Raw genomic sequence first — 23076 nt, 5'->3', positions numbered from 1 at the left:
CGGTTTCCTGGACATTAGACATATTTACTTCATACATTACAGCTACTGCTTTTCAGTAGGAATGTTTTTCAAACCTATGGTGCTTCTGGGAGAGTTACAATAAACAGCATTGCAGCGAGAGAGGAGGCAAATGAACTGTTCATTGTTGAAGAAAAGAACTTGTAATTGACTTCTACACCCCAAACCTTCCAACACACACTACTTAAAACGTTAAACTTTTTTTTATGCAGCAAGTAAGATACATTGCAACCCCCCGTCCTTTCAAGATACCTCAGAAAAAAACACCCTACACATAAAAACCTGCCAGCCGTGGACTATCCCCTCCCCCGTTCATTACTGATGGATGTCACCAGAAAATAAGAGACAGGCTAGATTGGGGCGTGGCGGGCTCTAGGAAAAGCTTGTAGGGAGGGGGTGCGCTCTTCTGTACGGCGATATCCCTTGGGGATCTTCATTAAATTAAAAACCTCCAAAGGGCAGCATGGGACAATGCGAGATATACAAAAGCTTTCTGCTCGTGAACTCCTCAGTATTAAAGTTTTTTTCTGAAGAGAACTGGGTACCAAAGGGGAATGTATACTAAAAGCTAAAAAATACAATTCAAGCAAGCAAAGAAACACATTGGAAAAGGAAGGGGGTTGCATTCAGAGGCATGTTTCTTAAGAATTAACTTTGATAAAATTATGCAGATGTGAAGAAAGCATGTAGATTAATGGAAAACATTAAAAACCTACTATGCACAGAGAGCGTCGCTGAATGAACGTACTCCTTCCAGGGAAGACATAAGTACCTCACTCTGCAGATCTGAGCGCTGTTCCCAGGCACTCAGTCCTGTCCGCTTCCTCGCTGTTTCCACAGCCTGCAGGGCGCGTGGCTCTCTGGGTGTCCTGTGCCCCGTTCCTCGAGCCCCGGTTCCAGGGAGGCGTGGAGGGCTCCCGTGCCCGGCGCCCCCTCCTCACTGCCCCGGCCGCCTGCAGCTGAGACCTCCACAGTGATCCTGTGCGGACTGCGGAGCCGCGTCCTGCGCCATCCCAGCTCTGCTCACAGCCCCGTCTGGTTGAGGTGGGTTCAGGCCCCGCCCCCGGGTCTCGGATGATGGAAAAAACGGCACAGCTGGATTTTCTTTAAATCATCCCGTCCCGCACTGGCTGTGCCGCGGAGGGACGTGCTGAAAATGGAGCTTCGCCATTCGGGAAACAAATTGTAAATATACTTCGAAAGGATGAAGACAACTTCAACCAGACATTTGGCTCGAGCTTGGAGCCCGGCTGCAGAAAGTGCTTGCGCTAAAAGATGTTTCACCAACTCAGTTCCACCAGCAGCCATAAAAGATTTACATGACGGCTCGCCGCAGACCAGCCGGCCTGGTGACTAAAGGAATGCGCATGCGAGACCGCAGGGACAGTTAAAGTTTTGCAAGATCCAGTCTTGTTTTTTTAACGCGGGAATCTTTTCAAAGTTAGTCCAGGATCCACCGGTGTCTGTAAGTAATTACCCGCCCAGACTCAAAGAGTTATTCTGTGGCTGCTACCGTCTCGCTATCTAATACCACTCACCTCTCACACTATTTTAGGGACATGCGCACTTCTCACTTTAAAAACAACCAAGAATAGCTGTGGGATGACTGGCTCTGTGTTTTTAAGATGGAAAGATTAGTATTTTTTACAGTGCCTTTTACGCGGTAAACCGTACGGATTCGAGCTGCTGAGATGGTGAGCATGAGGGTTCGGGTGCACCAGATTACCTAATGGGTTAATTGCTCTAAGGGGGAAACTACATCACCAGTAGCGGGATCCCAATAATTATGGCTCATGACAGGCTGTACAGGGAGTGCAGAATTATTAGGCAAGTTGTATTTTTGAGGATTAATTCTATTATTGAACAACAACCATGTTCTCAATGAACCCAAAAAACTCATTAATATCAAAGCTGAATATTTTTGGAAGTAGTTTTTAGTTTGTTTTTAGTTTTAGCTATGTTAGGGGGATATCTGTGTGTGCAGGTGACTATTACTGTGCATAATTATTAGGCAACTTAACAAAAAAAAATATATACCCATTTCAATTATTTATTATTACCAGTGAAACCAATATAACATCTCAACATTCACAAATATACATTTCTGACATTCAAAAACAAAACAAAAACAAATCAGTGACCAATATAGCCACCTTTCTTTGCAAGGACACTCAAAAGCCTGCCATCCATGGATTCTGTCAGTGTTTTGATCTGTTCACCATTAACATTGCGTGCAGCAGCAACCACAGCCTCCCAGACACTGTTCAGAGAGGTGTACTGTTTTCCCTCCTTGTAAATCTCACATTTGATGATGGACCACAGGTTCTCAATGGGGTTCAGATCAGGTGAACAAGGAGGCCATGTCATTAGATTTCCTTCTTTTATACCCTTTCTTGCCAGCCACGCTGTGGAGTACTTGGACGCGTGTGATGGAGCATTGTCCTGCATGAAAATCATGTTTTTCTTGAAGGATGCAGACTTCTTCCTGTACCACTGCTTGAAGAAGGTGTCTTCCAGGAACTGGCAGTAGGACTGGGAGTTGAGCTTGACTCCATCCTCAACCCGAAAAGGCCCCACAAGCTCATCTTTGATGATACAGCCCAAACCAGTACTCCACCTCCACCTTGCTGGCGTCTGAGTCGGACTGGAGCTCTCTGCCCTTTACCAATCCAGCCACGGGCCCATCCATCTGGCCCATCAAGACTCACTCTCATTTCATCAGTCCATAAAACCTTAGAAAAATCAGTCTTGAGATATTTCTTGGCCCAGTCTTGACGTTTCAGCTTGTGTGTCTTGTTCAGTGGTGGTCGTCTTTCAGCCTTTCTTACCTTGGCCATGTCTCTGAGTATTGCACACCTTGTGCTTTTGGGCACTCCAGTGATGTTGCAGCTCTGAAATATGGCCAAACTGGTGGCAAGTGGCATTGTGGCAGCTGCACGCTTGACTTTTCTCAGTTCATGGGCAGTTATTTTGCGCCTTGGTTTTTCCACACGCTTCTTGCGACCCTGTTGACTATTTTGAATGAAACGCTTGATTGTTCGATGATCACGCTTCAGAAGCTTTGCAATTTTAAGAGTGCTGCATCCCTCTGCAAGATATCTCACTATTTTTGACTTTTCTGAGCCTGTCAAGTCCTTCTTTTGACCCATTTTGCCAAAGGAAAGGAAGTTGCCTAATAATTATGCACACCTGATATAGGGTGTTGATGTCATTAGACCACACCCCTTCTCATTACAGAGATGCACATCACCTAATATGCTTAATTGGTAGTAGGCTTTCGAGCCTATACAGCTTGGAGTAAGACAACATGCATAAAGAGGATGATGTGGTCAAAATACTCATTTGCCTAATAATTCTGCACTCCCTGAATAACAACTCCCTTATAATCAGAGCCACTGGAATTGTGAGGTTCTGCGGCCACTGCTTTTTTGCATAATCGTGTATTTGCTGTATTTGCCACATAATCAATCATCCGCTGCATAATCTGCAGATTTTAACAAAAATAGTTTCTAGGTCAAATGGATCAAAAGTCACTAAAAGCCTTGGGAAGAGTTCGGGTGCCCTGGAAGGTCATTTGCAAAGGTTAACTGGTCATCATTCAGTTGCTTACTTTTGTATTTAGTTGTCAAATTGGTGCTAAGGAGATGAAACCTTTACCCACACAATATTGACACATTTAAAAAATCAATAAAAATCAAGAAATAGTATTCGAAAATGTGATGCATTATGCCACATAATGTGCCTTTTCTTGCTGCAGAGTTTAGTTAACCCTGCCGCATAATTTGGGACTCCCCATGAGGCATAATTCCAGTGGCCCTGCTTAGTCTGCTTAATCCCCTGACAATCACATACCACATATCTGATACAGTGTTGTCCATCAACCAGTACTGTACCAGCTCATAAACCAGCTATCACCAAAGGAACAAGCATGGGATAATGTTAGAGATGTCACCTACCGCTGACCAACCGAAGGATTCTAATATAGTCCACCACTGCAGGTGCCACTAAACTGTACACTATGGCCACTTTGTATCTCACAATAACATTCACATAATGGGATGATATTAACAAAGCCCATCCCAGCTGATCTCTCTGTCATTTCTCTTTCCAATCATGATGGCTCAAGATGATAAACTTTAAACAAAATATCCTGTTGGACAACCCAGTGCAGTAATCAGCTAAGTAGACTATGATCATAAGAAATACCCTGCAGAGCTGCTCAAAGCTGCTACCATAAACAGTGCACCTGTCTCTCACACCTCAGCATCCACCGCACAGCTAAGCACTGCATCCGATCACATAACTGCACCTTGGTGGTCATCACACACAACATGGAATTATTTCCTACATAGGATCAGAAATCAGAGACAACACCAACCCAACCACACACACTACATGGCACAGCTTGCTGCCTGTGAAGTCAAGTACCTCAGTGTCTCTCATAAGGGTAGTTAGAGTCATATTAATGTTGTAATACAATGAAGTATGTCTCAGTCTGGGGAGGGCATGCGTTTTAACTACTCACTGCGAGATGCTGGAGCACCTCCCTTTAGTGGTGTGTTTTATTGATGACCATCTTGCCTACTAAAGAGCATTCTACATCTGGCTCTGATGCAATTCTCTAGTCAGTCAGTCTTTCCTGTGATGCTTTAGTGCCAGAATACCGTTTTGGGTGACTGACCCTGCTGTATAAATTTTCAGATTGCACTAGGCTGATTTGATGGTCACCTGATTGGCCAAGATGTCTTATTGAATAGAAGCTTGCCAGAGTGGTGTTGCAAAAGAGGTGATGTGAATTTGGCAATGGGTAGGAGATTCAGGATTGTAGGCCCATTACAGCAAAGGGGTGTATGTGCTCTTCCAAAGCAATAGATAAGTAACTAATGACAGTATATTTGAATTTTGGGATTTAGCTTTTGCAGTCTATCATCAAAAGGGCACTTTTGTATCAGGCAACTGGCCCTGAATCACACTTTTGTCATCAAATATTTCAAAGGCCTTTCGAGATGAAACACAATACCTGTCCTTGTTTTAAGACTACATCACTGTAGGAGAAGTACACAAACAACTGAGTGAAGGAACTGAATGCTGTCTCCATGAATGAGTGACTGTAAAAAAGAGACTAAATGTGCAACTCCATGCATATAGTTCCTGCAAAAACAAATGAAGAAGGCACTGCATTTCATTTAATGCCCATCATGTTTAGACATGCACCCGCTGACCATGATGTGGCTAAATGTGCAATGATGATGAGGAAGTGCTCCCAGCATAAAGCAAGAAGCATGGGCAAACATGGTCAGCCCCGGAGGAGCTCTCAGCCAATCACAGCTGAGTACAAGTGGCCTTTTGTTGTGCGACCCATTACTTGAGATGGTAAAGTTCTTACTATGTTGAGGGCACCTCGGTCGCACTTGACTGGATTCAGCAGACATGGCAGTCAGGTGTTATATAACAGCATGCATGTTCTTTGCTGCAAACAGCCCCGTCCAGGTATCCGCTGGAGTAGGGGGCACGGATAATCACATCTAGGATTTATCCCTGGGAGCAGCTGAGGCTACGAGATAGCCCAGATTCTGAAAAGGTAGTCTGCCTTTCCCGCCCTAGCGAGTAGGTAAACTGCATTTTAGTAAGGCAGGTGTATAACAGCAAATTGCTACTTGCTGAATATTAGTTAGTGTAGCAAGTGTCACACACGGCTTCTTTTTGGAACTCCGTTTCGCGATGAAAGAAGATGGTATAATGAAAGTAAACTCTGTTTTTACATTGAGGAAAAAGCAGAACATATGGACATTTCACTGCTTACTAAAGAAGGGTAGAGAACTATGCGGTTAACTGAAGATTTGTGCATTATTCTTCAGATACAGATATTCTGCCAGGTCCAAATCTGTGTTAAAGGCACACAATTTGTAAGCATAGAAGGCATCAAATGTATGTAATTTGCTTGTGAATAAGCCTAGTTTCAGCAAAGTCTACTGCTTGTGCAAGAGTGCTCGTGAGATGCTAAGATATTCGCTGCTGCATATCTGCAACGAGTACAGAATTCGTGAGCACTTGGTTGCAAGAGTAGGATTCCATCTGTCGTCGACTCACATGGGCGGTGCACAGTGTGGTGCTGGTGCGAGCAGTTTTCCACTGTAAAAAGGGTCGCACGGCATTGGCTGTATTTATTTTGCTTCCCTAAAACATTTTTAAATGTTTTTTTTTTGTTAGGTTGTGTTATTTGACTTATAAAGCGCTCAAAAAACAGGTTTGCTTGGCACTGGGGGCAAATAAGGGACATACCTCATACACAGCATACGTTTTTAGTGTACAATTTGCAATAAGAGTTACATTATGACATATCATTAATTATTCGTAAGAAACAATGTGACCATTTATCATTAAAATAGAAAAATTCAAGAGCTGCCAACAAGCACGTTTTTCAGGGTTAAATAACGTTAAAAACGTTACACTGTGGCATATGAATAACAACATTTTATTGCACTGGATGCGTAATATGTGGGGGTGTGAACTATCACCTCCACATTTGGAGATGCACCAAATCTAGAACAAAAAAGGGGGCAAAACACTGACCTTGCACAATGCAGAACTTCTGCAACACTGTGCCAGCCGAATAATCTGACCGCTGATGTGGTACAGCGGAGGGCACACAACCACACTTGTGAATCAGTACCAAACTTAGAACACCACAGAGGAATGTAAAGAGTCCGAGGGTAAAAAAAGAAACACCAACCACAGATTTCAAGGAAGAGCGCGAATACGTTGTACACAGTCCCTACTCTAAAAATAACAACTGGTTAGACCACCCAAAACAAAAAAAATAAAAATATTTTTCTACGAAGTATAATCTTAGAATTTAAAATGCCACAATATCTGAAGTACATGCAGAGGAAAACAAAATCGTTTTAGTCACAAAGTTCATCTATGAATGACACGACATAAATATGCTTTTCTTTAGAGGGAGAATTTTTTGAAGGGATTTGCTGCTTTTTTTGAAGCGTGACATTCAGCTGGCTGCTGCATCAGATCCCTAAGCATAAACAATGGATGACAAGTGCAGTGGTGTAGAGCAGGAAACCAGAAACCAGAATTCTTGTGAATATTAAGAATGGAGGCGTCTTCAACTATAAAATTGAAGTCTTTTGAAATGGAACCTGAGAGTCAAACACCAGAATGGAGGGCCCAGCCAATAGCATCCTAGACATTGCTGACAGATTAACTAAACATTGGGTAATGTTTAATTCTGGTAGGGTTGGGTGTTGTAGCTTGGCATACTCCAGGAGCAAAGCATGGGTGCTTGCATCGGAGGTGGTTAGCAAGGTGGGGAGGTGATACTACATGTCATGGCAAGTTAAAGTCAATTCAAATTCATGTTTGGTTATTGCTTCAGGCTTTGTCATTCAATACAGCTACGGTATTGCACTGGCATTACCATAACGCTTTCTGAAAAAGTTGTCCATTGTCCTCCTTACTGGCCAGGATTGAGGCTGGGTTCTCTAAGTCTCGATTTCACAGTGGCTCATTGGACTTACTGGAGGTAGTGGTCTTGAAAAGGGGCTTACTACATTATGTCCCTCATTACAACTTTGGCAGGCGGCGGTTAACCGCCGTGCGGCCGCCAATGCGGCCGCACTCCTGCGGTGGCCATTATGACATCCACGCTGGGCCGGCGGACGGAAACCGAGTTTCCGCCCACCGGCCCAGCGGTGATGTCGGCTGCAACATGGGGGCCGGCTCCAAATGGAGCCGGCGGTGTTGCGGGCGTGCAACGGGTGCAGTTGCACCCGTCGTGCTTTTCACTGTCTGCTATGCAGACAGTGAAAAGCTTTATGGGGCTGTGCCAGGTGGCCCCTGCACTGCCCATGCCAAAGGGGCCCGCGACTCCCCTTTCCGCCAGCCTTTCCATGTCGGTTCCTACCACCATGAAAAGGCTGGCAGGAAGGGGACTCGTAATCCGCTGGGGATTAAATCCGCCGGGAGCAACGAGGTGGAAAACCGCCAGGGCCAGGCGGTGCGACCGCAGCGCTTCTGCCGCGTTCGTAATATGCGAGTTTGCACCGCCAGCCTGTTGGCGGTGCAACCTCCAAAACAGCCCTGGCAGTCTTTGACCGCCAGAGTTGTAATGAGGGCCTATATGATAGTGGAGTTCATGTCGAGAATTATCAATGTTGATCAATGTGCCTTTTGAAGAACTGTGGATGTCACTTATGCTGTAGATAGCCTGTGGCCCTAGGCTTGTGTAGATGTTCAATTTTTGAGAGTATTCTAAGGTTTGGGAGGCAGCGCTCTGTTCTTAATCTGGGGTGTAAGGCGTTCCAGAAATAAGGCCTTGAAAAATGGCCAACTGGGGGTGAGGTGTGCCAAGGTTACTCTCTTTAAACTGACTTACCTCTGAGGGGGAGGGGGTAGTTGACAGCTCAGATGCAGATCAAGACTGTGCCCTCAGCCCACCATAGCTCACTGGTGCAGTTCATCACACAGGACTAGTGAAGCGCAGTGTATATTACAACTAGGTGAAGGTGTCTGGACAAGTAGATGCAAGTTTAGCTTCCTAGCAATGAGATGTTTCTAGTACTAGTAATGAGAGTGCATCATCTACGAATGGTAGCACATTATTGTAAAGTGTATTTCATGGTACAGAATTTGAACCATGTGAACCACACTGCTAGGAATGAGGTTTGTCTAATACCAATGCATCTCCAGTGTATTTTATAGGAGTTATGTCTTTACCGTACGTTTCTCAAAACTGCTAGTTGTCAGAAATATCTTGTTTTTCCAGTTCTGTGGTGTGTGCCCTGCCACAATGTGTGAGATACTGTTTAGCCACGTGTCATATCATTAGACAAAAGTTGCATGCTATGTACTACATATAAGTAGTCTTAGATTTGACTAGGCATGAGGTGTGCTGTATACCTCTAAATATAATGTGCGTCTCACACCACTAGAACCGAGGACTGTGTCATAGTACTAGCTAATGATCCACATACAATGAGAGTCAAATCGGGATTTATAATTCATTGAGTGAGTCCCGTCACAGACTAGCTAAGATGGAGAGCCAACACTTGCTATCCAATTCGAGTCATTCAAAAGTGGATAAAATCCGTCTGAACACTGTTAGAGACTCAGTAACACAGACACAAACAGGAAGTGGAAAAAAGAAAAAAAAAAGATGGAGGCAAATCCTTAAAAATACTGAGAAGAAACGTGAAAACATAACTTCCATGTTTATCCAGTGTCAGATATTCTCAAATTACTGTTTAGCCGCCCAATTTTAAGCAAGACACCACAGGGATAAACTACTAAGAAACCCAGAAACAGCCCATGTAATATGAGGCAAACGTTGCAAGTGGCACATTTATGAATCCGCCCACCTGCACATGCATTACATAAAAGTCCCTCTCACTATGATGCATGAGGCTGACAAACTCGGTGCTTGGGTGACAGTGTTGACAAAGTGGAGTAAATGCAATTACTGGCCCCTCTTGCGGCTTCAGCCCCACTAGACGAAGAGGAAGTTTGTCTAGGAAGGTTGACGCGAAAGGCAAATTCGCTTGATCCTGCAACACTATGGCAATGTTTCTTTTTAACAAGTCGTCTAAGTGTGTGCTTCTGCAGTATTTTTACACCTCCAACCGCTGCAAGTGCAACACGCTCACAAAACAAGACTTGCCAGCACATCCTAAGTTGAACCAGGATGTACTCACCACAAGGGCGTAACTTGGTCAGTAAGATTGGGGGGGGGGGTAGGGGGTAAGCTTCAGATTTCTCAACAATCACACTGACATATCTTGTTAAAATACATTAAAGGAAAAGCAGGGCATGAGGAGCATAAGAGGCGCTGGTATGAGTGAGGAGTGCAGACAGCTAGGGGTACCTAAAACAGTATTTTTCAAACAAACATGTTTAAGGTCTTCAAAACAGAGACGAGAGAGAGTGTTTTTGTCAATGTGGCAATGTCAATCTCCCAGGTGAAATCCGACAGACACCTCGCCATACCTGACTGAAAGCATCTGTACCCAGATATGAACTAAAGAATACATTTTTAGGGGATGTGATACCCCAAACACCCCTCCTGAAGCTACGCTCCAGACTCACCATCACTCTTTGGTGTCTCAAACCTAGTGACCCCCCTCAGTGTGAATTATGTAAATGTGGATTTCTGAAAGTGCCTTTTATGATTGTAGCATGATGCAACTAACCACTGGTTCACGTTCGTAAAATGAGCTATTTCCTTTTGACAACAAGCTCTTTCGACCTGCAAACCTGAATACAGCAAAGGAATGACAATTCTTTCGAATGTATTCTGAGAATCAGCGCACGCTGAATGCTCCTGGTTGAATCCCTGCTTTCAGGAGGGCGCGATGATTGCAAGATAATTTTAAAAAAGAATAAAAACCTCTGCGTTTTGAAACTATTTCCAAAGCGGTTAGTCCCCTAAAGCCTCTGATGCGAACAGATACTCCATTCATGATCTGGCTCGACGTGTGGGTGGCCAATAATACCACTGGCAGCTCGGGGGGGTTTGCTAATGCATCTGCTTTTAGAAGTGTCTAATCGCATCGCGGCCGATTACAACTCTGCCCGCCTCCTGAAGCTGCTCTGCATTTCTGAGCACGGAAACGGAATCTGAGGAACTATTTACCCATAAACACCCGCCATGCTGCTGCAGGAAATGTCAAGAAAAGGGAGTTCTTTGCATTCTTTTATAGCATAAACCTAAGAAAGTCCTAACATACGACATCACCAACGCTTTTTAAATGCAATTGACCATCAACCAAATTTTATTCGGCGTTTTTCCAATCCGTACAATTAGGCAAAACAGAGCAGAGGACATTCCTTGAGGCCTGTGGTGTTGTGCGTGAACACACAGAGTTGTGTTGGTTGCCACCGTCTTCTAGCACCTTTGGTTGTCCACCACGCCGTCAGGTGTACAATAGGAGCGCTGAACAGCCATGCCATAGCACCGGAGACCCATATATTTTCAGGTGGGTAGGTCATTCCAAGGACGGAATGCGCCATGATGGGTTAGTTTGCCAGGGGAGGGGTTTTTGTGACAGCCGTGGTTCTTCTTTACCTGGGTGCTGAGGTCCTGTTTAGGTGAATTTTTGAGTTGCCTTCCCTCCCTCCCCGGTTTCATAGTTCTTCCCTCTGGTTCGTGATCACTGTCTGAGGATCTTAATATCAATGTTTAGCTGCTGCTTTGTTGGGTATTGACTTCTTCATGTTTGAGACTTGTTTCCTTGCTGCTGATACGGCATGTTGCCGTAAAGCACAAGTCTGAGGCACAAACTGGGAAGACTAAGGGGGCTACCAAGAGTGGGGGTGTTGGAGGATGTGACACTTTGAAGACAATGTTTGGGTCATATGAAAAAATGGTGGACAGAAGAATATTTGGATGGCACTGGATGTTGGGTTGTTTGATTTGGGGGTTTCACAGCTGTGAGAGGGCTTTAAGGGTGGGAGGGGATAGGTTTGGTCTAAGAATTAGTGAGGTGGGGTTTCTGCAGCGGATTGTTATGTTCTGATCACTAGCTGCACACCTGTCTTAATAAAGAGGTCCTTTGCTCTCTCAAGTTGTCCTTGGTTTATAGACGCTTTCTTGGCCGATTCCTGGACGCACTTCTGCATGAACACTGTGGCTGTGTCATTTCTCCGGGTAGGACAAGGCCTAACACTTCACAGCCTATACACTCGCAAAAAGTGTGGGGTACTTTACACACATGGGGCATTTTGCAACAGCATGATGGGTTGGTTTAAGTTGTGTTCTGCGGAATATACAAGCCATTACAAATGATACATCTTACTGAACCTTGTGCTTATTGTCAAAAGTGCAAAGGCTTTCCTCTAGAAAAACTTACTATTTCATACAATATATATCTTATGTTTTCAAAGTGTTACACCTAGAATTTTTACCTCCGGCATACAAATGCAGAAGCTGACAGACTTCAATATTATATTCATCACATTTTTGCAAAAGTGGTGCAAAATGCTGAGCTTTTTTGAAAGAATTTCGATGTTTTTTGGCATTCTACCAGATGTTTATTCGTACTGATGTGTAAAAATTCGTTTGAAGTATTCACAGAATTATTTCACCCAAAAACATTTTTTTAATGGTTCCGTTCACTTTTCTCTGGTCATTTGTAATCTGTGGATCAGCTGCCATCACAGAGGATCTCTTGAGGATCACTGGAGGAATGAGGCATATCACCAGGAGTGCTGTACTGACTCTTGGCTAGAGATGAAATATCACACAAGATCGCAGGTGGACTTAAGAAGGACATTCAAACATACTCCTTTCTAGCTGTTTGAATATCCAAGCACTTCTAACTGGAAATGTAGCTCCTTAAAGGGAATCTTCCGCTGTGGTTGTCAGAAGGGATTGAAAGTTCTGTGGTACACGTAAACCTACTTTTGAGAGGGGCACAGACATTTATTGAGTTGGTTTATTTTGGTAAAGTGCTACACTTTGTTTCACCATTTGTGGCCTATGGATGAAGTCAAGGTAGAGTCTAGATCATCCAGTAGGTTACTCTGGACAACTCTACAGTCAGAAGTTTTTTTTCTGAACATCAGCCAATCAGTCTTCCAAGAAGACAACCCATCCTTAGTTTGTTTGGTAATTTGAAGGCTCGTAGAGTCTTGTAGAGCACTTAGGTTCCCACTGAAGTTGTGCTTTATAAAAATAGATATAAATCACCGTCTGCTCCTATTGGAGGTGGTTTCCAGCAGAATGACCACATGCCTGAATGTTTGATGAAAGAATACACTCCAATGTTTGATGTTATTCCACAGTCAGTATGCAGCACAAGGACAATGCGTAGAAGCCAAGACTTTGTCTCACAATAAGAGCTTTTGCCCCCATCACTTGAAGGGTTTGACGATGATTAAAGAAATTAGTTTTCAATTGTGTAGACTGGATATGTGGTAAAAAAAGGGGGTGATTGGCCAAAAATAACAGCAGCATTCCAGCATTTCCCGACACTGTTCATGTCTCATCGTCTGTTCCTTTCAGCGGATGCCTTTTCACATTACAGTCAAAGTCTTTTTCTCATTATTTTTTTAATTTGTATCATCAAGGGGGTTTGTCATTGTCCAGAATACACAGCCATAACTCTTTATTTGCCCCAAACAAGGGCAATTGGGCCACTGATTGCTGAGTAACTTTTAATGATATCTATAGTTGGCTTTTAATGATATCTATAGTTGGCTAATAAAGTTTGTATCTTTTCTATTGTACTTTGCCATAGGTATTTTTTTTACATTGTTGCTTCTCAAAATTACATTACAATTGATGTCAAGCAAATGTACATTCTGACCTAAAAACTGTACTCATACATGTGTGGTCCCATACAGCATGTATGTATGCATATGTATGGTATTTACATCGCCCAAATCTAGCCAAAAATAAGAGGAGTGCTGTACACGGTCAAAGAAAAAGGATAAAGTCAACGAGTGATAGGTGAGGTAGCTGGATTGTGGGTGTTTAATGCATTGAGCTGTTGTGTTCTTTAAAGAGATGAATCTTCATCTGTTTCCTAATTTGAAGCAGCAATGTGACAGTCCTGATGGATAAGGCAATGTTGTTACATATCTTGAATACATAAATGGAAAGACAGTATTCAAATGTTTTATTTAGCACTGTTGGTAACCTGACTGTCATGTTACCTATTTGAAAAAAAGAATGTAGATATTATTAGGATTTACAAAGATGAAAGATATACCTTTAAGATGATATTAAAACAACAAATGCTTAATTCTGAACTAAGAATATATGACTGTAGTTATTCAGTAAATATGTATGTGCCCCATGCTATTTATTGTACTTAACCATTTGTAACAAGGTCATGCAGAAAAAATAAGGGGGTGCGTGGGTGGAGATGGGCTCATCCAGTTCTATGGGGTTTTTGGGAGGGTTTGTAAGGGCTGGGGGAATAATGGAGTTGACCGATAGAATGGTGGGGTTTTGGGAAGGTGCGTAGCAGAGGGCATCCTCTTTGTTCCTCAGTACACCTAGTTGGTTCTACCTGCATCTCCTTAGCGAGACAGGCTTGTTTAGCTTAGGACTAGGAATAGGTTGAGGATGGCAGTTAGCAGGGAACAGGACAGGAGGGTGAACTTTGTTGCCTTAGTCATGATAGAGGGTGGATAGATGTGGAAAGGTAGGCCAGGAGATAGGCGATGACGGGCTTGGCAGCAGTGCTGATTAAATACTTGCTGCTGCTCTCACAGATTTGGTGCAAAGGGAAGGTGCAGTGAGGATATTGACAGCATGGCCACAAGGATGGCTGGATGCCATTGTGCAGAAGTATTGTGATGGATGGGGGAGGCCATGGAGTCACACCAAAGGAGGTTGGTAGACAAAGGCTGGGTCAAGGCAATGAACCCGGTGTCTGCCATCAGAAGAAAGGAGGCCTGGGGAGTGGGTGGAAAGGAATGGGAAAATGAAGGGGTAAGTAAAGAGTAGTTTGGAGGGGCTGGGAAATCAAAAAGAGGAAAAAGGGGAGGGGAGTGAGGTGACAGGTGCACCTAACTGGGGGTACTGCAGGATGACACACCGCCTTGAGGTCAGGTGAGGCAAGTGGGAGAAAATGGCAGTGCGAGGGAGAATGGGGAGGGAGTTGGTAGTGAGGGCAAATCAAAGCAGAAGTAGGTGTTGGGCAAAGGAGCATGAGAGTAGCTGATGGGAGAAGACAAGGTGGAGGGAAGGGAGAAGCACGAATAGTTGGGGAGGGGTGGCTGGGCCAGATTTGTATGGATGGAGAGAGATTGAGAATGGCTGGAGACAGGGAGTGGTAGGTCAGGCATGGTCCCCAGGAGTAGCATTTGCTGACACCCATGGGGTCCTGACACGGCTCCTGTGGTGGGCCCAGAAGAGTAGGTAAGACTTCAGCCTAAAGTCAAAGACAGGAACTTGGATCCCTGTCTGACATCAATGTCAAAACCTGCTCACTTTTCGGTTGACGTATGTGTAAGTAAAGCAAGGGCAAGAAGTGGGGGCCAGGTGTGAATGACAAGGGGGATGACCACACACTGGGTGGCAGTTTGTGCAAGGAAGAGTAGGTGAAAATGGTGGGTGCCAGAGGAATTAGGGGGAGCACCAGGGGGTGTGTGCCTAACAGGAGGAGGGCAATTGGTGTTATGTTGAGTCCAGTGAGAAGCAGGAGCACCCTGGGGACCAAAAGACTGCTGCTTGTTGCATAGATGTGATGGGTAAGAGGGAAGAATGACTTGTCTTTAGGATAAGAAAGGCAGGTGAAGTCCTTGTGAGCAGGAGGTCAGGAGAAAGAGGGGAGGCTGTAAGGTGTGTGGGAGCCAGGAGCAGGGTTAGTGGTAGAACTAGGAGTGGCACAACTATAGAAGATAAGGGAGTGAGGACAGAGCCATAGGAAAGGGGAGCGGTAAAGGGTGGAGAGCTGAAAGAATCAGGGGCAGCTACGGAGTGGGCTAAAGCAGTGGTAGAGACTGAAGGGAAGAAATCTGAATACAGAATGATCCAGGAGAAAATAAAAGGTGGTGAGGATAAGATAAGTATTAAGAAGACAGGCAGAAAATATCTGTATATGGACACAACAAAGCTTTGGTGGTGCATTTAATTGCCACCAGTGCTCCAAGTGTGGTACTAAACAGCCCATTGTACAGTGTAGGGTGGCATTTGTGGGATGCCTGCCGGGATCAAGAGAGAGACATAGAAGGTGTAGTTGAATTGGGGCCAAGGGTTTTTACTTTAGATATGTGTGATAGGCTGGAGCATTGTTTGAAGGGTTATATTAAAGAGTGTAGTTAAGGTTTGGAGGAAGAGATTTGTGCATGGTTTTCAGCACGTTTAGAAGAGCCCAAGAGCGGGTAGGTGGTCAGAGAATTTGAAGTCAGCAGTGAGGTGGCAGGAGGTTATTAGGAATAAGTTGGGAAAGGAAGTTGAAGAGGGGAGGGCTGGTGGTCCTTTTTGGGATGGCCATATAAGAATTTGTGTCTCTACTCGGGGTGGTAGTAAAAAAAATGGAAGGGAAGTTTCACATTATTAGTCATTGGTCTTGGCCAGATGGGCAGTCAGTGAATGATTTTCTAGTGGAAGAGGGCAGTTCTCTGAAATACACTAGCATGGATGATGGAGTGCTCGTGATTAGGAATTGCAAGGTTGGGGCAGACATGATTAAGTGTGATAAAAAGTTGTCCTTTCAGTTGCTTCTAGGGTACCCAGAAACGTTTCCATTGTTAGGGATGCTGCTTGATGGAAGAATATATGTGGATCAAGTGTTGCTCATAGTGTATTTAGTACCATGTGTGCTTTTTGAGATGTTTAGCATCTTTCTGGAAAGTTTGCTCCCAAAGGTGAACAATTTGGACTGGGTACACACTGTTTAGATGATTTCTTTTCAGGCTTGCCTGAATCTGCAGAATGTGGGTACATGATGTTTGCTTTTCAGAAATTGATGATGGATTTGGTGGTACCTTTGTTGCCAAAGAAAGGGGAGGGCGTGAGTACATGTATTAACGTTCTAGGTATGGAGGAGCATTTAGTGAAGATGGAGGTGTGATTTACCATAAGCGAAGGTGGAGGATTTGTGGCAATTGCTGGAGGAGACGGTGTCTGTAGACAAGTGGGAAATGCAAAAGATAAAGCATTTGTTGGAACATTCGAATTTTGCATCATGGATGGTTAGGGTGGGGAGACTGTTTTGCAGAACAATTGGATTTGCAATGCATGAGGAAGAGTCTCCACATCTCAGGGTAAGATTAAAGAGTGCATTTGATTTGCAAGTATAGAGGCTTTTATAAGCTGTTTCAATTGTGTTTTGATGTGGTTTTTGAGTGAGGAAGCACAGTGGAGGGTTTAGATTCAATCTGAAATGGCAGAGACTGGAGACTAGTTTGCTTTGGCAGAAGAGTTGGTGTGCACAGCAGTGTCCAGAAAGGGGAATGAAACATGAGTGCAGCATAGCCTTTTTGGAATTTTTTCAACTGGTGGTGGCATTGGTGCTAGGGGATTCAGGTTTGGTGGATAAAGTAGGTTACCTATAATATTGATAACATGGTGGTGGTGAAGAGGCAGGAAGATAAGAGGATGTTGGTGTTTATGAGGGTGTTTGTAGTTGAGTGTCTGACCCACAAAATAGTCTTTCAAATGTGCCATGTGTTGGGCATTGAAAATTAATAACAGATGCATTATCTCTTTCAGAGAGGCAGAGGATCCCTGGGTTGGCACAGGAGGTGGAGTGCAACAAAATGGGAATGCTGGCTGAATTGTAGGCACTTCAGATAGCGAAGGTACTGAAGCTGACTGAAATGTTAGTGGTGGAGTCTACAAGGATGACACAATGGCCAGCATGGTGAGAATTTGAGAGAGGGAAGCATTGGGGCGTGCAGGGAAATAGGGTGTAGAATGTTTGAGGGCTGGGTGTGAGAAAGGAGGCAACAGTGCAAGGTGAGGTGGCTGAAAGTTATAAGACTTCTCTGGCAGTTAGAGATTTGAGGGAATGTGTGTTGAAAGGAGCAGGTAACAGATATGTTCAGTCTGAGTATGGTGTAGATGTTTTTTGGGACAATTCATGCATCAGAACTACTGGGGAGACTAAAGAACTTAGGAGTGTTACTGAGGGACGTATTGTGGAAAGATCAGTAGGCCATTAGTAGCCATAAGTGTCCATAGACAAATCAGAGAGGGAGGCATTGGGATGTAAACCTGAGGAAGTCAGGTTTGATGGATATAAGTCCGCAAAATTAGCAGGAGCAATTTCTCAGGATGAAAGGTGAAATTATGCAGACTTTTGGCATGGGCATGGATTGTCAGTATACAGCTTCCAGTTACTGAGAGCTTTGGGGATGTCTTGAAAGGTTGAGTGTACAGTAGTTCAGGAGTTATACCTTAAGGATAGGGGCGGCGATGGAGGCATGTGGCTTAAGGATTTTTGAGAAGAAGGTGAAAGATATTGTAAGGTGAAGATATTTATGTGTGCAGATATCTCAGAGAAGGGTATGTGGTTTGGTGCGGGGTTGATGGAGTGGAAAAGATGCATGTGTAAAGGTTTTCTTGAGGAGTGCTGTGAGCAGCAGGTAGGGTGGTGATAGAAGGGTTGGTTATGTTCTTGGATGGGAGAGGCCACTCTGGGGCAGGGATCAGGAGATGTATGAAGCTGTGAGACTTTAAAAGTTGAGAAAGGCAAAGGTCACATGGAAAGGTTAGGGATAGGTGGACGCAATGGAGCACACTGTAGGTGTTGGACAGCTACAGGGCTTCAGTGAAAAAGAGAGGCTTAAGGGTGGGGGGGTAGTGATGGAGACTGAAGAAGCAAGATGCGTCTCATTTGTTTGTGGGCATTATGCCAGGTTCATGTTTAGGCCTGTGACCTGTTCTCGTTAAAACAGCCTTTTAGAGACTATAATGGGTCCATTGTGCTTGTGCCATGCTGTTTAAGTTCAAATTGTGTAGGAGTTTAGGGAGGAAGGGACTGCAGGGACGCAACCATTGTGAACATTGTCACGGGGATGAGACAAGTTTGCTCTCTGCTGAGAATTGGGCATTTCAGTGAACTGGTAGGTAGATTTTGTTTTTTAAACCTGAGACTGACATGTTACTCTCACACAGTTGCAATAACGGAGATCCATGGCCATAGAGCTACGAACAAGAAGCTTTGGTCAACCTGTATGTCCGGGTGGAATTGTGTTCTTCCAGGAGGGGGTGTTTAATGATCCGGGTCTGAATAATGTGTGTTGGTTGACGCTGAGTTTGATGTATATAGGCTCTCCGTTGCAAAACAGCCTGTGGATGATGCAGTTGTGTGAATTTTATGTGCACCTTAATGGGCATCCATTGTAGCTCATGAAACATTCTGCTGGTGGGATCCTGTGGTTCTATAAAGAGACGCCAGCTGTCACTACTTACAAGCAAACACTCTTACACAGCGGATATATTTCATAAATGAGAGTGATTATGCCAGAGAGGGCTGTATATCACAGACCTACCCATGACATGTACAAAAATTAAAATACTGATGATGCACCAAGGTGCTTTGCGTACAGCAGCCAATGAAAGTCTTTTTAAAGGTGTCACTACTTAGAACGTGTACAATTCTTACCTGGATGGTTACTGCAGCAAACTACTTTTTAGACTAAAGCTAGCACTACAAGAAGAAGCTGCAGGAAGGCGCTTTAAAAAACTGAAACATGTCAAGCCTCACCGTTGTTTGTATCTGAATTGCATATTGCAAACCGGGCGAAAAAGCAACAGAATGACGTATAAGAAAGATTTTTATATATTATATGTTTCTCTTTTATAATACAATTTGTACTTTTCTAGGCACAAGTGCTACTATTGAAAAAAGTAATGGTATTCAGATTATCAAACTCAGAAGCATAGCAGGACTGATAAAACATGGGTGGGTTCACAATATTCTGCATACTGCAATACATATTAGCAGTGAGGGCTTAACTCACTGAGCCATCTTGGACGCTCGAGGTGGACCAGTGAAATGAATGACATGAAGAGGGGCAAGAGAAGGAAACAGAGGATGATAGTGAAAACAACAAACAACAGCTCATGTCCCAACAAGCTGGGGTATATTTTAAACCCTTCGCTGCCAGGTCTTTTCCCCCTCAGGTGCCAGGCCTTTTGACTATTTGGAGCAGTTGGCGCTTAGGCCCTCATAACTTTTTGTCCACATAAGCTACCCATGCCAAATTTGCATCCTTTTTTTCTAACATCCTAGGGATTCTAGAGGTACCCAGAGTTTGTGGGTTCTCCTGGAGGAGAACAAGAAATTATCCAAAACACAGCAAAAAGTTTAAAAAAAAAAAGGGAAAGGGAAAGGGAAAATGGGCTGCGGAAGAAGGTTTGCGGTTTTTCTCTGAAAATGGCATCAACTTAGGGTTTGCGGAGCTATAATCACCATCTTCCCAGTTTTCAGGAACAGGCAGACTTGAATCAGAAAATCACATTGTCGCGTGGGCTCTCATTATCCTAAATGAGACTACTGGATTTCTAGGCAGCAGGATCGATAACGGTGTGGGGGACTGAGTCTGACCCACGTGTAAGGAACTCTGTCACCCTAAATCCGGTTTTTGCTCCGGCTAACTAGCAGTGCCTCATTTCTCCCAGGGGGAAGAGATGATTGGGCAGCCGAGCGCATGACATCTTTGGAACTTCTCAGGGAAGTCGTGGTCACTCAGATCCAAACCAACTCTCTCATTTACAGTATGATCTCATATACAAATGACAAAGGCAGTATAAGTTTTATATAATGTTTTAATAAAACGACTGCATTTTAGATAATAAGGCATGAGCCGCAATAACCAGAACCATACAACACAGTAGGATTGAAATAGTCACCAGGAGAGTAAAACATAAGAACAAAGCTATCATCGTGTCTAATAGTTTCTACTCTCCCTCTGCTTGTTCTATTTCGAGCACAGCATGTTAAGCTTCTGACTTGCCTTTCTGAATCACTGGGGAGACATCAGCCCTCATACCTGAGCAAAGGCCTGTGATCTTGGTTCAGCATCTGCAACGAGGCAGTCAGCGTCTAGTTGTGGTTCCCTGGTCGGAATCTCCCTCTTGCGTGTATTGGGACAAGGAAGTGTTTTTATAACTAACATGTCAGCGTAATCACAAAATGTCCCTACGCAGAAATGCCAAAGACTAAACTCCTACCACGTCTATCGGCAATGTACCACACTGTATCCTTGACTGAAGCACAGAGTGAACAAGAATGTGTTATGGAGAACTCCAGTGCTGAAGTAGGCTAAACAGTGTGATATGAATATAAAACAAGACCGTAGAACTGGCTATTTGAAAAATAACAGTACGAAGCCTAATAAAAAGCATATAGAGCAAAGTGCACAGAGGCTCTAAGCTGTAAGCAAATGAATAAAATACATCCAGGGCAAAGTGCACAAAGGCCTAAAGCCTGAAGCTAATGCGCAAAGGATACGTAAAACTAACCACACTACAACATTTGTCAACACAATTTGGGCATTTTACTGGGACATACCCCATTTTTAGGGTTGAGCCTGCGTTGCATGCGCTCGCGCATGCGTATCGCAGCGAGATGCTTTAGGTATTAGAAAAGGGCTTGGAGCCCTGTCGATGTCACGTCAGTGTTTTTCATTGGTTCGTGGGCTTGCCTATTAAAATCTGCTTGCTTTCATTAGTCGAAGGCATGCATACGTCATGCCTTCTCCGGTGGCTAGCCCTCCTCGAGAGCATCGACCAAGTACAGAAAACATGCGCGGCTCGCTGTTTTCTGTCGGATCGTGGACTACTTTTTCTCTATTTTCCTACCGCGATTTCGCTCGGCAGAAGTCGAGCGCTTTACACAGTTAATTGCACTTTTTCGGGTTACGTACATAAATGCACTTTTGCCGGTAGGTGAAAAGTTGGGTTAGGAGTTTACAACGCTATCAGCTCTAACATGAGCAAATGCGAGACCCGTTGCATTGCAAATGCTTGTTACTATTGTTCGTGCTTTTAGCCTCCTTCTATTTAGTGACAGAAATGGGTATGAAACCAATTCTGGATACCGGACAGCTAAACATTTCTGAAAAGTAGAAAATATTCTGAATCCAGCAAGGGGCCATTTGTGTAGCTCCTACAAGATTTTTTAACAGAAAATAACAGCTGAAATAAAATAATATTGAAATTGAGGTGAAAAAAGCAATTTTTCTCCACGTTTTACTCTGTAACTTTTTCCTGCGATGTCAAATTTTCAAAAGTATTATACTGTTGCATCTGCTGGACTCTTCTGGTTGTAGGGATTTATAGGGTTTGTAGATTCATCAAGAACCCTAAGAACCCAGAGCCAATAAAGGAGCTATGCCTTATAATGGGTTTTCATTGTATACCGGGTATACAGCAATTCATTTGGTGAAATATAAAGAGTGAAAAAAAGTTATCAAAGAAAACCTTGGTATTTCCAACATGGACACAAGATAAGGTGTTGTGAAGCAGTGGTTATTTGCACATCTCTGAATTCTGGGGTGCCCATACTAGCATGTGAATTACAAGGCATTTCTCAAATAGATGTCTTTTTTACACACTGTTTTACATTTGGAAGGAAAAAATGTAGAGAAAGACAAGGGGCAATAGCACTTGTTCTGATAATCTGTGTTCCCCCAAGTCTCAAAATAAAAATGGTGCCTCACTTGCATGGGTAAGCATAATGCCCGCAACTGGAAACGCAACAATGGCACATCTCATTTTTACATTGAAAACAGACCTGTTTTTTGCAAAGTGCCTAGCAGTGGATTTTGGCCTCTAGCTCAGCCAGCACCTAGGAAAACGTACCAAACCTGTGCATTTTTGAAAACTAGACACCTAGGGGAATCCAAGATGGGGTGACTTGTGGGGCGCTCACCAGGTTCTGTTACCCAGAATCCTTTGCAAACCGCAACATTTGGCAAAAAAAAACTTTTTCCTCACATTTTGGTGATGGAAAGTTCTGGAATCTGAGACGAGCCACAAATTTCCTTCCACCCAGCGTTCCCCCAAGTCTCCTGATAAAAATGGTACCTCACTTGTGTGGGTAGATCTAATGCCCGTGACAGGAAATGACCCAAAACACAACGTGGACACATCTCATTTTCCCAAAGAAAACAGACCTGTTTTTTGCAAGGTGCCTAGCTGTGGATTTTGGCCTCTAGCTCAGTCGGCAACTAGGGAAACCTACCAAATCTGTGCATTTTTTTAAACTAGACACCTAGGGGAATCCAAGATGGGGTGACTTGTGGCGCTCTTACCAGGTTCTGTTACCCAGAATCCCTTGCAAACCCCAAAATTCGGCCAAAAAAAAACACTTTTTCCTCACATTTTGGTGATAGAAAGTTCTGGAATCTGTGAGGAGCCCCAATTTTCCTTCCAACAAGCATTCCCCTAAGTCTCCCTATAAAAATGATACCTCACTTGTGAGGGTAGGTCTAGTGCCCGCAAAAGGAAATGCCCCAAAACACTATGGGGATACATCAAAATTATCAAATACAAAACTACTTGTTTTTGCTGGAGGGCACCTGAGTTTTTGGTCCTGGTCGCAGCAGTCATATAGGGAAACCTATTAAACCTGAACATTTCTT

General features: G+C 43.8%; 1 protein-coding gene across 4 annotated transcripts in view; it reads right to left on the bottom strand.

Annotated features, from left to right (window-relative positions):
* The window catches only part of STARD13 (StAR related lipid transfer domain containing 13), a 769773-nt gene that overhangs the window by 188235 nt on the left and 558462 nt on the right, over positions 1-23076 (bottom strand). Inside the window, exon 1 of one of the 4 annotated variants that reach the window (XM_069205554.1) lies at positions 735-1053. The exons of the other annotated variants lie outside the window; for them this stretch is intronic. The gene's annotated coding sequence lies outside the window, so the exon portion shown is untranslated. Of the gene's footprint in view, positions 1-734; positions 1054-23076 lie in introns of those variants that run through there. 4 annotated transcript variants of the gene reach the window in all.

This window comes from Pleurodeles waltl, chromosome 8 (assembly GCF_031143425.1).
Source record: "Pleurodeles waltl isolate 20211129_DDA chromosome 8, aPleWal1.hap1.20221129, whole genome shotgun sequence".
Lineage (NCBI taxonomy): Eukaryota > Metazoa > Chordata > Amphibia > Caudata > Salamandridae > Pleurodeles > Pleurodeles waltl.
This window is presented reverse-complemented; position numbering and strand designations above follow the sequence as displayed.